Raw genomic sequence first — 13,065 nt, 5'->3', positions numbered from 1 at the left:
CTGGAGCTACCGCACGCGCCTTTATTTCTTGGAGTCAGATGTGTCCGGCGCCCTGGTCAGCGAGTTGGAAATTCAGCTTCCCCGCCTGTGGGTCCCCTCCTGTCTCGCAGCGGCCTCCCAGGGCTCCGGGCGTCCGTGGGTCAGCAGCCAGGGCGCTCACTGGGCTCTTGCTCTTCATTGTCTGTGAGGTCGTTTCTCTGCTTCTGCAGGTCAGGGCTTGGCCCTGGAGTCTGGGGCTGACAGGGGCCGCGGGCCCACGGGGCGCTGGTCCCTTCCTCCCGCCCCCATTCTTCCCGGTCTCGGTGAACGGTTCTCTCTGTGATCCCCCCACCCACGTCCCCTACTCAGAGCGATGCCCTCCTCCCCGACTCTTGGCGGGACCTTTGTAGGCTCAGAGCGGGGAAGAAACAGTGACTTCATCCTGTGTCACACATCCGTCACTCCTGTGCTAAACCCAAAACCGGAGCCTGGGGCTTGGCCCGAAGCTCAGCTTGAGTCAGTAATGAGTGCCAGCTTCCTGGCAGGTGAGTGTGATCCGGGGTGGAGAGAGCCAGAGACAGCGTGTGGAATGAGGCAGGCACACGTCCTGGCCGATCCGCACGCCGTGGGCGGGGCGCGTCCTGGTTCCTAGATAGCGTCACCATGGCGATGGATCCAGGGACTTGCGTAGATGCGATACACGTGGATTTCAGCAAGGCATTTGAGAATATGAAGTGCGCCGTGGGTGACCAGAGGAGCTTTGCACGCGTGTTGGTGTGCGTATGCTTGTGTGTGCACGTGTGCTTGTTTTGCGTCAGTAACAGCTGCGTTAGGACCTTACGTTTTCGAGCATGGGAACAGCATTTTAAGGACTGAATTAACAAAAACGAATCTTGTCCAGAAAGCCACCGACTGACACATAAAGACCACGGCAGCAGGGAAAGCGGACTCAGGCGCAGGCTGACCGGAGAGCAGGGATGGGACGTCAACAGGCAGGCTGAGGACGAGTGGGCGGGAGTTCTGTGGCCCCAAGTTTAAGCTCCTCACTCCTCAGGAAGAACTTTGTAGACCTGAGAGGAATCAGGAGGTGGGATGTTCAGAGTCCCAGCAGGTGGTGAGTTCCCTGTGGCTAGAGGTATTCAGGTGAAAGGATGACCCTTTCAGGTGCATTAAAGGGAGGTGTCACAAAGGGGAGGGGTCAGATGAGGAGACCCTAAGGGCCTTCCAGTCCTGAGGTTCGGTTGTCCTTTTGTTGTGGGGTCGTGTCTCAGGCCCCTAGGGTTGGGGGAACTGGGTACTAGCACAGGTCCACCGTCCTGCCTGTCAGATGCTGCCTGCCCATCGCAGCGGGCTCAGCTGTGACTCGTTCCTTTCTATAAGATTTTAGGTGCACACACACGCACACACACACGCACACACCCCACGCAGAGCTGGTCTCACCCTTGAAATCAGCTTGCAGTGGGGATGACAGCTCCCTCCCTGCAAGCCCCCAGGGCGGCTGTGCTGCTAATGGACTTCCAGCCTCTGGCATTCCGGGCTCCAGACGTCCAGCCGCAAGCTGGTGTCAGCGCCGCCTCCGGCGAGAACTGCTCTTGGGCCCCAGCCAGGTGACATTTGTGATTTGCCCTCCCACAGATGGAGACAGCCCTCCCTCGAGTGACAGCTGGAAGCCACACAAACCCAGTCGGGTCCCTGCCTGAGGCCGTGGCAAGGACTGAGACCGGCGCATCAGGAGGCTCGCGGAGGCTTTCCTGGGTCCTGCCCACCTGCTCCCAACCAGGCTGGCTCAGGGGAGGTGGTCCCTGTTGGGGTGGGCAGGCTGCCTCCTGGCTGGTGGCTTTCCAAGGTCAGAAGCAGAGAGCCTGAGACCCAGTGGAAGAGATGTGCAGGCTGCGGGAGGAGCAGTGCCGCAGGTTTCCTGGGGCTGCCCCCAATCTTGATTGACACGGGCCAACTGTAGAATAAACACTGACAGCCACAGGGTTGCTGGGTGGAGCTGGTTGGAAAGGCTTCCAGGAGGAGGTGAGGATGAACCATGATCAGTTTTCGAGAATAGGTGGCTGCAAGAGCTGATGGTTCCCTTGGAAACCCGAGGTGTGGTGGATGGCTGTCCACATGGCTGCCGGAGAGAGTGAAGCCGAGTCCTTGATCAACCTCCCCGGCTGTGCAGACAGACACCTGCGTTGAGGCAGGTGTGCGAGGGTGCTCTCCCCACTGCCAAGCTTGGAGCCTTCCAGGACGACCCCTGACACCTTCCTGCTAAGAAGCGAACAGGAGGGCATGGTGGGGCTGTCATCAGCCAGGGCTGCCGGTCCCTCATCAAGGTGAGTGTCCCTATGAGGTGAGGCGTGGGGACAGCCTGTGAGCGGGAGGAGTCCACCAGCCAGGGATAGCTGGGCGGAAAAGAGTCCAGGCCCAGGGGTTGCACAGGGCCACTCCGACACCCATGAATGAGACCCCCCCCCCCCCAATACACACACAGTGCCTGGTGCCGACGCCAGGCGAGTCAGCTGCCACCTGGAGCCTTCCAGCGACACTTCCCCTGGCCGGGAGCCTGCTCTGTCCCAGGAGGACGCGGGATAAACAAGGCAGGCCCCTGCCCTTAGGGACTCCCACGGAGCAGGAGCACAGTGCGTGGGGCACATGAATTGTCCTGATGCTATCCCAGGTGGCAGGGGGGCGGGGGGGAGAGGAGAGGTCAATTTTCTCCATGCCCCGTTGTTTTACACCCTGGTCCATTCCCTATCTGTGGGTAGAGCCTCTCTCCCAGGAATCGCTGCCTGTGAGCCCTGGGGTCTGACAGCACCGAGGGCAAGCCCCTGCGCTGTCCCTCGCCCCTGGATGCTGTCAGATTATCCACGCAGCCTCTGTGAGTGTCTAGTGTGTGGCTCAGTGCAGCGGTGTTCACGTGGTGGGTGCCTTGTAGTAGGCACTCATCCTGGGGTCCCCTTCCTCTGCTTCCTGGGGCATGGCCTAGACTGTAGATGCTTTGGTGTGGCCTCGGACTCTCCTACCCAAGGGCAGAAGACCCACAGCCGGCAGGACTGCGTTCTTCACGTTCCTGGCACATCCACTCACTCACTCACAGATGCTAGGGAGCGTCTGATACGTGCCAGGCACAGTGTTCAAAGCTAAAACTGGAAGCTGAGCAAGATCAGGTCCCTGCCCCGAGGACAGGAAAGAAACAGCTGTTCACCGCGAAAGTCTGTGCCGCCGTCTGAATGTTGGTGTCCCTGCCCCCCACCCCACCCCCACATTCATATCTTAAAACCCAACCCCCCCCCTTGGCTGGTGCCACGGCTCAATAGGCTAATCCTTCACCTACAGCGCCGGCACCCCAGGTTCTAGTCCCCAGTTGCCCCTCTTCCAGGCCAGCTCTCTGCTGTGGCCCGGGAGTGCAGTGGAGGATGGCCCAAGTGCTTGGGCCCTGCACCCCATGGGAGACCAGGAGAAGCACCTGGCTCCTGCCTTTGGTTCAGCGTGGTGCCCCGGCTGTAGCGCCCATTTGGGGGGTGAACCAACGGAAGGAAGACCTTTCTCTCTGTCTCTCTCTCTCTCTCACTGTGTAACTCTGCCTGTCAAAAACAAAAACAAAAACAAACCCCCACCCCCACCCCCCAGCCTGGTGGTGACAGGAGGTGATGACTTTGGGAGGTGATTCGGTCACCACAGCAGAGCTCTCGTGAATGGAGGGTTTTTTTTTTTTTTTTTTTTAAACTTACTTATTTTTATTTTATTTGACAGACAAGAGATCTTCCTTCTGCTGGTTCGTGCCCCCAGTTGCCTGCATCAGCCAGGGCTGGGCCAGGCCAAAGGCAGGAGCCCGGAGCTCCATCTAGCTCTCCTGGGACCAGGTGCTTGAGCCATGGCCTGCTGCCTCCCGGGTGCACATTAGCAGGAAGCTGGATCAGAAGCAGAGGACCTGGGACTTGAATCAGTCCCTCCCATACGGAATGTGGGCGTCCCAAGTGGCATCGTAAGGGCTGTGCCAAATGCCCACCCAGAGGGCGGCCTGCCCCCGTCACCCTGGGAGAACGCAGCTAGGAGGTGCCATCCGTGAACCAGAAAGTGGGCTCCAGCAGACACCAGGGAAAGCCGGCCTCCACCAGACACCAGGGAAAGTGGGCCTCCACCAGACACCAGGTCTGCCTGACCCCCAGCTCCTCGGCTTCCAGAACCCTGAGAAGCAGAGTTCTGTGGTTAGGAGCCGTGCGGTTTGTGAGCTTTGTTAGAGCAGCCTGAACAGCGTTAGGCACTGTGTGTGTGTGTGTGTGTGTGTGTGTGCGTGTGCACGTGTGGGGGGTCTTCCTGTTCACGGGTGTCTGAGTGGCTCCACGCCGGCTCCAGCGCAGGGCCCTGTGCAGCCCAGCTGAGGTTTGGATGCGGCTCCTTCCCTCCAAGCCCGGGCTGAGATTTGGTCTCCAATGCAGCGGTGTCTGCGATGTGTGGTTCCCCCTCAGGAAGGGGTTTGTGCCGAGTGCAGGAAGCGAAGGCACTCCCGCGGGAAGGAGTTAGTGGTCGTGAGTGCGTGGGGAGTGAGGTTCAGTTAAGACACCTGTTCCCTGCCAGTGCAGAGCCTGGGAGACACAGGTGATGGCTCAAGTGCCTGGGCCCAGGCTACCCACGTGGGAGACCTGGATTGAGTTCCCAGCTCGTGGCTTCAGCCCCAGCCTACCCCCAGTCTCCACAGGCATTTGGGGAATGAACCAGCAGAGGGGAGCTCGGTCTGCCTGATATATAAATATATCCTGCTCTGGATCCAGGCGGCACCTTGGGGTCCACCACGCCCCTGTCCGGAGAGGTGTGCACCGGCTTGTTGCCAGGCTGAGGGCACCTGGCTCAGGGTCACCCTGTCCGCGCCCTGCAGACCCTAAGTGCAGCACTCCATGGGTTAAAAACCTCTTCCGCACTTTCCCTTTCTCTCCTGGGGGGAGGGATGAGGTTTTTAAAAATATAAATCTCATTTTCAATTTAAATCTTCCAGCGTTGAAAGAGCCAGAGCCGCAGCTGCCTCTCTTTGTCTTCCTCTCCCATCCTCTCCCATTCTCTTTGCTGCCCGCCCTTCCTTCCCCTCCTTTAACCCTTTCCATGTTCCCCCTGTGTGGGGCCGGCTTCCCTGGGTGTTGGCAGGGTTGAGCCCCCCCCCCCCCGAGGGTTGAGAAGGGCGGGTGATTCTGTCTGCTGAAAAGCACCTCGACCTTGCCGGGGTCTGGGGTCGGCTGCAGGCACCGGCAGCCTTAGCCAGAGTCGCCCACAGTTCTCTGCCCGCTGACCGGAACCAGCATGGGATGCCAGCAGTGCCGCGGCTGAGTTATGACGGACAGGGAGCCTGAGGCTCCTGCAGCAGGGGAGGCGGCTTCCCTCAGTGTCCCCAGACGGGGAGCAGCCCAAGGTGGCAGCGCTGGGTAGAAGCCAGGTCCTTTGGCTTCCGACCCAGTGCCCTTTCCACTTTGTGCCGTGGACCAGCGTCCCATCCTTGCTGTTAGCCTCCGACAAGGCAGGACAGAGGTGGGCTGGCCTGCTCCTGAGACCTGCGACAGCTCCCTCTCCCGGGGGCGGGCAGGGATCCACGCAACAGGCAGGCGATCACCTCCCCGTGGAAGGAGCCATACCGGTCGCCTCCGCGGCTGCAGGACTGCTGACGCGCGCTCCGCCCCCAGATCTGCACTGTCACCGGCTTGTTGGAAAAACAGATGTTATTGTCCCCTGTTCCTGTCCCTTTGTCCCTAACTGGCAGTTCAGCGCAGGAGCGGGAATGAGAGACAAAGGCAGAAGCGAGTCACTGTTTCGGGCTCACGTGGGGTTTGGGCACAGAGTGGGTCAGGGAAGGCCCCCTCCCCTGACTGCTCCCGGGACAGCTGTGGGGAGCAGCAGCCTGGCCCCCAGGGCAGGGCGTGCTGAGGCTTAGTTCTCGGAGGAGGCGCCTTCCTCCTCTCTGAGGTCCACCCCCTGGACTGGACTTGCCCTGTGGCTGGAGGGGAGGGAAGGGAGGCGGGAGCTTCTGCCCTTCTGCCAGGACTCCCCGGGTTTGGAAGACTGGACAAGGTCAAGGGCAGATGAGGTCAAGGTCTGTTGTTCCTTTCTTGTTTGGGGTCCCTTCCTCTGTTCACTCCTTGGCTGAGCGCCTTCTCCAGAGCCTTGCCCTACGCGGGCAGCAGGCGGCTGGCCTGCAGGTGCAAGGTGCTGGTGGCAGGACAGTCCCTGCCCGCGCTCAGGTCAGCGTGGCTGGTTTCACGGGCACTCTGAAGTTCTCCTGCCCCCAGCAGCTCTGCCGCTGTCCGGGGCCTCCGTTCCACCATCCCTCAGGGTTGTCCTTGCTAAGATGCCCGCACACCACGAGGCTGTTCCCAGAGAGGGGGAAGATCCGCCTGTCACCACGGGGGGCCAGAGGATCAGGGCCCCACATCAACGCTGGACAATTCTGCTCTCCGGGAAGAAAGAAGAGAAGAGAAAGGGCCAGCCCCTGGGCCCGCTACCCTGGAGAGGGGCCCTTATAGGGGCTGCATGGGGGAGTTAGGAATGTAGGGGAGCCCTGGTCGCCTGCTCCGCTTTGAGACTGGCAGGGAAAGCAGGGACCGCCCAGGAACAGCCCCGCCCTCTTGGCCTGGCCGAAGTGGGGGGGTGCACTTTTACACTTTGCTGACCTCCAACACTGGGAAGCTTGGTGACTGAGCCAGGGGTGCCCCCCTAAGGACTCCCTGCACATCTCAGTATTCCTGCCATTCCCTCCTGTCCCACCCCTGCTGTGTCACCTTGCCGCCACCTGCTGGGACGGGGGCCTGGCCCACCCAGACAACTGTGCTGAAGAGGAGAGCAGGAGGCGGGGAAGGCCCTGTCCCACCAGGCTGCACCTGCTGGGTTCTGGGGGCTGGGAGCTGGGGAGGGAGGTGCCCTCTGTCACCTCTGCCTGTTTAATATTCACCGCCTTCTTCACCTTCCTGTAACAGAGCTTCTGAAAAAGGCGCATAATAACAGCCGTTAGGATTCCTCCTAGATGCTTTCCATAAAGATAATCATTATCCTCGGTGATTCTTAATGGGTGCACAGAGGGGCGGGGGCAAGGCCGGCCCTCCAGCCAAGGCCTCGGGTCCTTGGGGCGCAGGAGCTCACTCCTGCTGCAGGGAGCACCCAGGAAGGGGCTGCTGCAGGTCTCCTAGAGCGCCCACCCCCACCCCCGTCCTCTCTGTGTTCAGCCAGCTGTCCTGCCTTTGCAGGAACCCAGCGTCCAGCCACCTGCCCCCTCCCCTCCCCAGGGGACAAGAGGTTGACTAAGGAACATGTCCAGGAAGGAGTGGAAGGAGACGGAGACTCCTGAAGCCACTGAGACAGGCTGAGCTCCGGTGACCCCGCCTCTACCCACCTGCCCCTGCCCCACCCCCGCTTCCACCCATTTGCCCTTGACCCCACCCACCTGCCCCGCCCCTGCCCCCACTCCCAGGCCTGGACCTGGAGCAAGGGGCTTAGCACTAAGGCGGACACACGGGACTGAGGATGGCGCCCTGAGGAGCTGGAAGGGCAGCCAGGACTCATCCAACTCCAGCATCACCACAGGCAGTGACTGTCTGTCTCTCTCTCTCTTTTTTAAGGATTTATTTATTTGAAAGGCAGAGGAAGAGAGAGAGAGGTCTTCCTCCCACTGGTTGCCTCCCCAGATGGCTGCAATGGCCAGAGCTGCACCGATTTGAAGCTAAGGGCCAGGGCCTTCCTCTGGGTCTCCCATGCTGGTATGGGGGCCCAAGGACTTGGGTCATCTTCTACTTCTTTCCAAGGCCATAGCAGAGAGCTGGATCAGAAGTGGAGCAGCCACATGGGATGCCAGCATTGCAGACGGCAGCTTTACTTGCTACGCCACAGTGCTGGTCCCAAGTGACTATGTCACCTTCTCCATCTAGGACTACACAGGCACACACACACACACACTCACACACTCACCAGCGCAGGACTTATCTATGGTGTCAGGGGTCAGGAGCACAGGCGCGCCTGTCACAGGTGCATTGTGGGCCCTGATCAGGCAGGTGCGTTCACTCTGCTGGGACTTGCTGAATGGCACACGTGATCTCAACACTCTTCCGATGGGAGCTGTAACTCAGTGAAAGGCGTTCCTTGTGACACAGAGGTTGTTGGGACTTGCCCAGCGTCAAATGACCTTCATTAGAAAGGGATGGCACCCACGGCAGGGGGCCACGGCTCGTCCACAGCAGTTTTCTACGTGGACCACGTGGGAACGTGTGGTTACACACTTGCTTGTGAGAGGTCCGCTTTTGTACGCGTGTGTGCACCTGCTGAGATGGAAACCGGCCGGTGTGTCTGATGGGCACTGCTCACCTAGGGGAGGTGATCCAGAGGTGATCCAGAGGCATTGCCCGTGGCGAGGACGGCGGACGAGGCAGGATTAGGACCTGGGCACAGCTCGAGTCTTCCCTCCACCTCCGGTCCTTTTGCTCGGTGTGGAACGTGGCTGCCACTCCAGTTGCTGGGATGCACATTTCTCCCCAACCTGGGGTGGGGGTGGGGCGGCAAGTAAAGGTCTTGAGGAGTGAGACCACCGCCTTTGGGTATGAAGGTACTCATGGCAGGAGGGGCCCAGAACCTGATCTCGAATTGGTTACCTTGCACCTGTTGGCCACAAGCCCCCCGTGCCTGGTCCACAGCCCTTTCCCACATGCCTTTGGCCTACTCTCTCACCAAGGGGTGGTGCCTCTTCCCCTGCCCTTGGAGTTGGGCCCCATCTTTTGACTTCCTTTGGCCAGTGGGATACGGCCGGGGGTGATACTGGGTGACTGTGTGAAAGGAGTCCAATCGGGGAGGGCGAGAAGGCCGAGAGAACAAGGGTCCCTCGGTAACTGGGCATTTTCTTTCTTTTTTTTAGAATTATTTTATTTATTTGAAAGAGTGTGGCCGGCGCCATGGCTCAATAGGCTAATCCTCCGCCTTGCGCCGCTGGCACACCAGGTTCTAGTCCCAGTTGGGGCGCCAGATCCTATCCCGGTTGCCCCTCTTCCAGGCCAGCTCTCTGCTATGGCCTGGGAGTGCAGTGGAGGATGGCCCAGGTCCTTGGGCCCTGCACCCGCATGGGAGACCAGGAGAAGCACCTGGCTCCTGGCTTCGGATCGGCGGCCGCGGCGGCCATTGGAGGGTGAACCAACGGCAAAAGGAAGACCTTTCTCTCTGTCTCTCTCTCTCACTCTCCACTCTGCCTGTTAAAAAAAAAGAAAAGAAAAAAAAAAAAAAGAGTGTTACAGAGAGAGGTCGAGACAGAGAGAGAGGTCTTCCATTCCTCTAGTTCACTCCCCAAATGACCGCAACGGCCAGAGCTGAGCTGATTTGAAGCCAGGAGCTAGGAGCTTCTTCCAGGTCTCTCACATGAGTGCAGGGGCTCAAGGACTTGGGCCATCTTCCCAGGTCACAGCAGAGAGCTGGATCGGAAGAGGAGCAGCTGGAACTCGAACTGGTGTCCAAATGGGATGCCGGTGCTGTAGGCTGGGGCTTTAACCTACTGCGCCACAGTGCCGGCCCCAACCTGGGCATTTTCTTAACCTGGCTGGGGAACCGGCCTGAGCCGGTTGGTGAGGCTAGCAGAAAGCAGGCTGTGGCACTGAGGCCATGCAGAGGAGGGAGGCTGGCGCCATCGGTGCTGTCCCGAGAGCACGGTGGACGCGGCTCCACCCCGACAGGCTGAGACCGGACTTTCCCTCTGTCCTGGGAAAGTCACAACCAAACCGGGGGAAGGCAAGAGAAGAAGGCAGGACGAGCTCACCACACAGGAAACACTTTTTTTTTTTTTTAAAGATTTATTTATTTATTCAAAAGGCAGAGTTACTGAGAGAGAGGGAGAGGCACACAGAGGTCTTCCATCTGCTGGTTCACTCCCCAGATGGTTGCAGTGGCTGGGGCTGAGCCACGCCAAAGCCAGGAGCTGGGAGCCAGGAACTTCTTCAGGTCGCCCACCGGGGTGCAGGGTCCCAAGCACTTGGGCCATCAGCAGGGAGCGGAATCGGAACTGGAGCAGCCGGGCCTCAGAATGGCGCTCACGTGGGATGCCGGTGTTCCAGGTGGTAGCTTTACCTGCATTGCCACCAGGCCGGCCCCAAGAAGCACTTTTCTTCAAGGACCTTGTGCAAACTCTCCAAGGCGTAGAGAACCCCGCTCACTTCCTGCTGAGAAGGCTCCTCCCGCCTGCTTTCCTGGGAACTTCCCCTCTGCTCTTTTCAATACAACTCTTACTTAACCGCCTTCTCAGGTTGTTCATCTGCCTCACACTGGAAGCTCCCAGGCTTACGTCAGCTGCAACGGCACATGGACACAGGGCTTCTGTCCTCGCCTGCCTGGGACCCCTGAGTGAGAAGCCACGCGGAGCAGGGCGGAGCCTGCCCAGCCAGCACCAAGCAGCAGACCTGGGCACGAGGCTGGGTTTAGATCCTGCAGCCACGCAGCCAGCAGCCGACAGCCGCTCCCGGCGGAGCTCGGGGGAGCCCAGCCAGCGGCTGCCCACAGGGCCAAGGGCAGATCAGCCCTCGTTCTGGTCATGGGCCGCTCTGTCACTCAGCAGTCCATGGCTGACAGAGCCACCAACGTGCTGGCCTGGGCACTTGCTGGCCGACGCCAGTGTCCTGGGGCCATCGACTCTTCCCATCCGGAAGCCCAGAGCCACTTCCTTCCCAGGATTTGTATCTTTGCTCAGCCGCACTGGCTCCTGGGCTGCCGTGCAGTGCCCATTGCTCTCTATTAGTTTAATAGATGTTGAAGCCTCAGGCTGGCTGCTGGGGCCCAGGTGGAACAGATGAAATGTGACGAAGTTCGGGGGGGGGGATGATTGATAATGAGTAGGGACTGGAAAATCAATTGTGTTAATTCCTGGTCTGTCACTGGGACTGAGAATTAATGAGAAAATCTGTCTAACTTAATGGTATTTACACATTATACAGAGTGTGATAAAATTGTCTGCAGGTGCCGCCTGGCATTACAATTACAACAGGGCGGCACAGCCCAGGGGCAGGCAGGTCTCAAACCCAGGCCCCCGGCTGGGCACGTGCAGGCTTGCTGGGGCCTTCCGGCTCCCACCCTAACTTCGGAGCAGGGCCCCAGCCCCGTGCGGGTCCTGTTGGCACGGCTGGTCCCTGCCGAGCGTGGGCAGCCACGTGGCAGCGTCGCAGGAGTGTGTCGGGCTGTCGTTGAGGACAGTCGCTCCAGAAGCCGAGTGCACTGTGGAACAGCGGCCAGAGAGAGGCTCTGTCCCACATGTTGGCAGAGCCTGTGTGTGCTCAGACACAGCCAGTCCTCAGGCCCCCTCCCAGACCCAGCTAGGCTCAGCAGCGCCCCACCGGACCGGTTCTTGTTGGAAAGCTGCCGTGAGAAGCGAGGGGATGGGTGACAGCACCTGGCGCGGAGTCTGAGGGCTGCTTCCTGGGAGTTCTGCAGACCAGAGCTTGTCCCTCTGCGGGCCATCCAGAGAGGCCGCATGGCAGCCAGCCTCCGTCCGAGACGGCACCCCCACACCCCCAGCCCCTGGTGTCACATCTCTCACGCTGCCGAGAGCTGGTCTGAGCGCCCAGTAAGAGCAGAGATGACTGTGCGTGACCGCCAAGGCCAGGTCATCAAATCCGTGGCAGCTCAGCCTCCTTCTGTCTTGTGGCACTCTCCCAGGGAGGCTGCCACCACGTGCGGAGGCCCCTTGGGAGGACCCACAGCCTTGTGCCAGCAGCCAAGTGAAGGGTCTAGGAAGCAGATCCTCCACTCTAGCCCCAGTCAAGTTCTCAGCTGACTGTGGCCACAGAACTGAGCGAGTTTGCTCCCCAGTGCCTGCCCCAGCATAAACCGGCAGAGATAGAGCGATATCTATGGTTTGAAGCTATGATGCATGGGGGTAACTGGGAAACGGATGCAGGAAGGGAGGGCAAATGATTCTTTATTGGAAAGACAGTCACAGAGTCACAGAGAGAGATATAGAGACAGAGACAGGAAGAGAGAGAGAGAGACAAGGAGAGAGAGAGACAGAGAGAGAGAGAGGGATTCCATCTACTGGCTCACTCCTCAAATCCCAAATGCCTACAACGGCCAGGGTTGGGCCAGCTCAAAGCTAGGAACACAGAACTCAATCTGGATCTCCCACACGGGTAGCAGGGGCCCCACTACTTGAGCCGTCACCTGCTGCCTCCCAGGGTGTGCATTAGCAGGAAGCTGGAATTGGAAGTGGAGCCAGGACTTGAACCCAGTCCTTCCGCTGTGGGATGCGCCTGTGTCAATCCCCACACCTATGTTCACTGATTTTTAACTGAGTGAAACCCACTTCTGTGGTTGCCACGTCCCCAGCACACCTGCCTTGTCGGAAGTCAGAGTTACACAGAGAGAGGAAAGGCAGAGAGAGAGAGAGGTCTTCCATCCATTGGTTGACTTCCCAATTGGCCGCAACGGCCAGAGCCGTACAGATCCGAAGCCAGGAGCCAGGAGCATCTTCCAGGTCTCCCACGCGGGTGCAGGGGTCCAAGCACTTGGGCCATCTTCTACTGCTTTCCCAGGCCACAGCAGAGAGCTGGATCGGAAGTGAAGCAGCTGGGACTCGAACTGTGCCCATATGGGATGCCGGCGCTTCAGGCAGAAGCTTTACCTGCTACACCACAGCGCTGGCCCCAGAAAAAGCTTTTGTCCCTTCTTTTGCACCCCCTAATGGATGCCCGAGGCTGGTGAGCTGTCAGTGGCCTCCTGAGCTCCGGAGTTGGGAACTCGACTTTTTTTTTTTTTTTCCCACAGGCAGAGTGGACAGTGAGAGAGAGAGACAGAGAGAAAGGTCTTCCTTTTGCCGTTGGTTCACCCTCCAATGGCCGCCGCGGCCGGCACGCTGCTGCCGGCGCACCGCGCTGATCCGAAGGCAGGAGCCAGGTGTTTCTCCTGGTCTCCCATGGGGTGCAGGGCCCAAGCACTTGGGCCATCCTCCACTGCCCTCCTGGGCCACAGCAGAGGGCTGGCCTGGAAGAGGGGCAACCGGGACAGAATCCGGCGCCCCGACTGGGACTAGAACCCGGTGTGCCGGCGCCGCAAGGCGGAGGATTAGCCTAGTGAGCCTCGGCGCCGGCCCTGGAACTCGACTTT

Source organism: Oryctolagus cuniculus, chromosome 7, assembly GCF_051225735.1.
Source record: "Oryctolagus cuniculus isolate XC-2025 breed Fujian yellow rabbit chromosome 7, ASM5122573v1, whole genome shotgun sequence".
Classification (NCBI taxonomy): Eukaryota; Metazoa; Chordata; class Mammalia; order Lagomorpha; family Leporidae; genus Oryctolagus; species Oryctolagus cuniculus.
The sequence above is the reverse complement of the archived record's forward strand: the minus strand, read 5'-3'. Positions refer to the sequence as shown.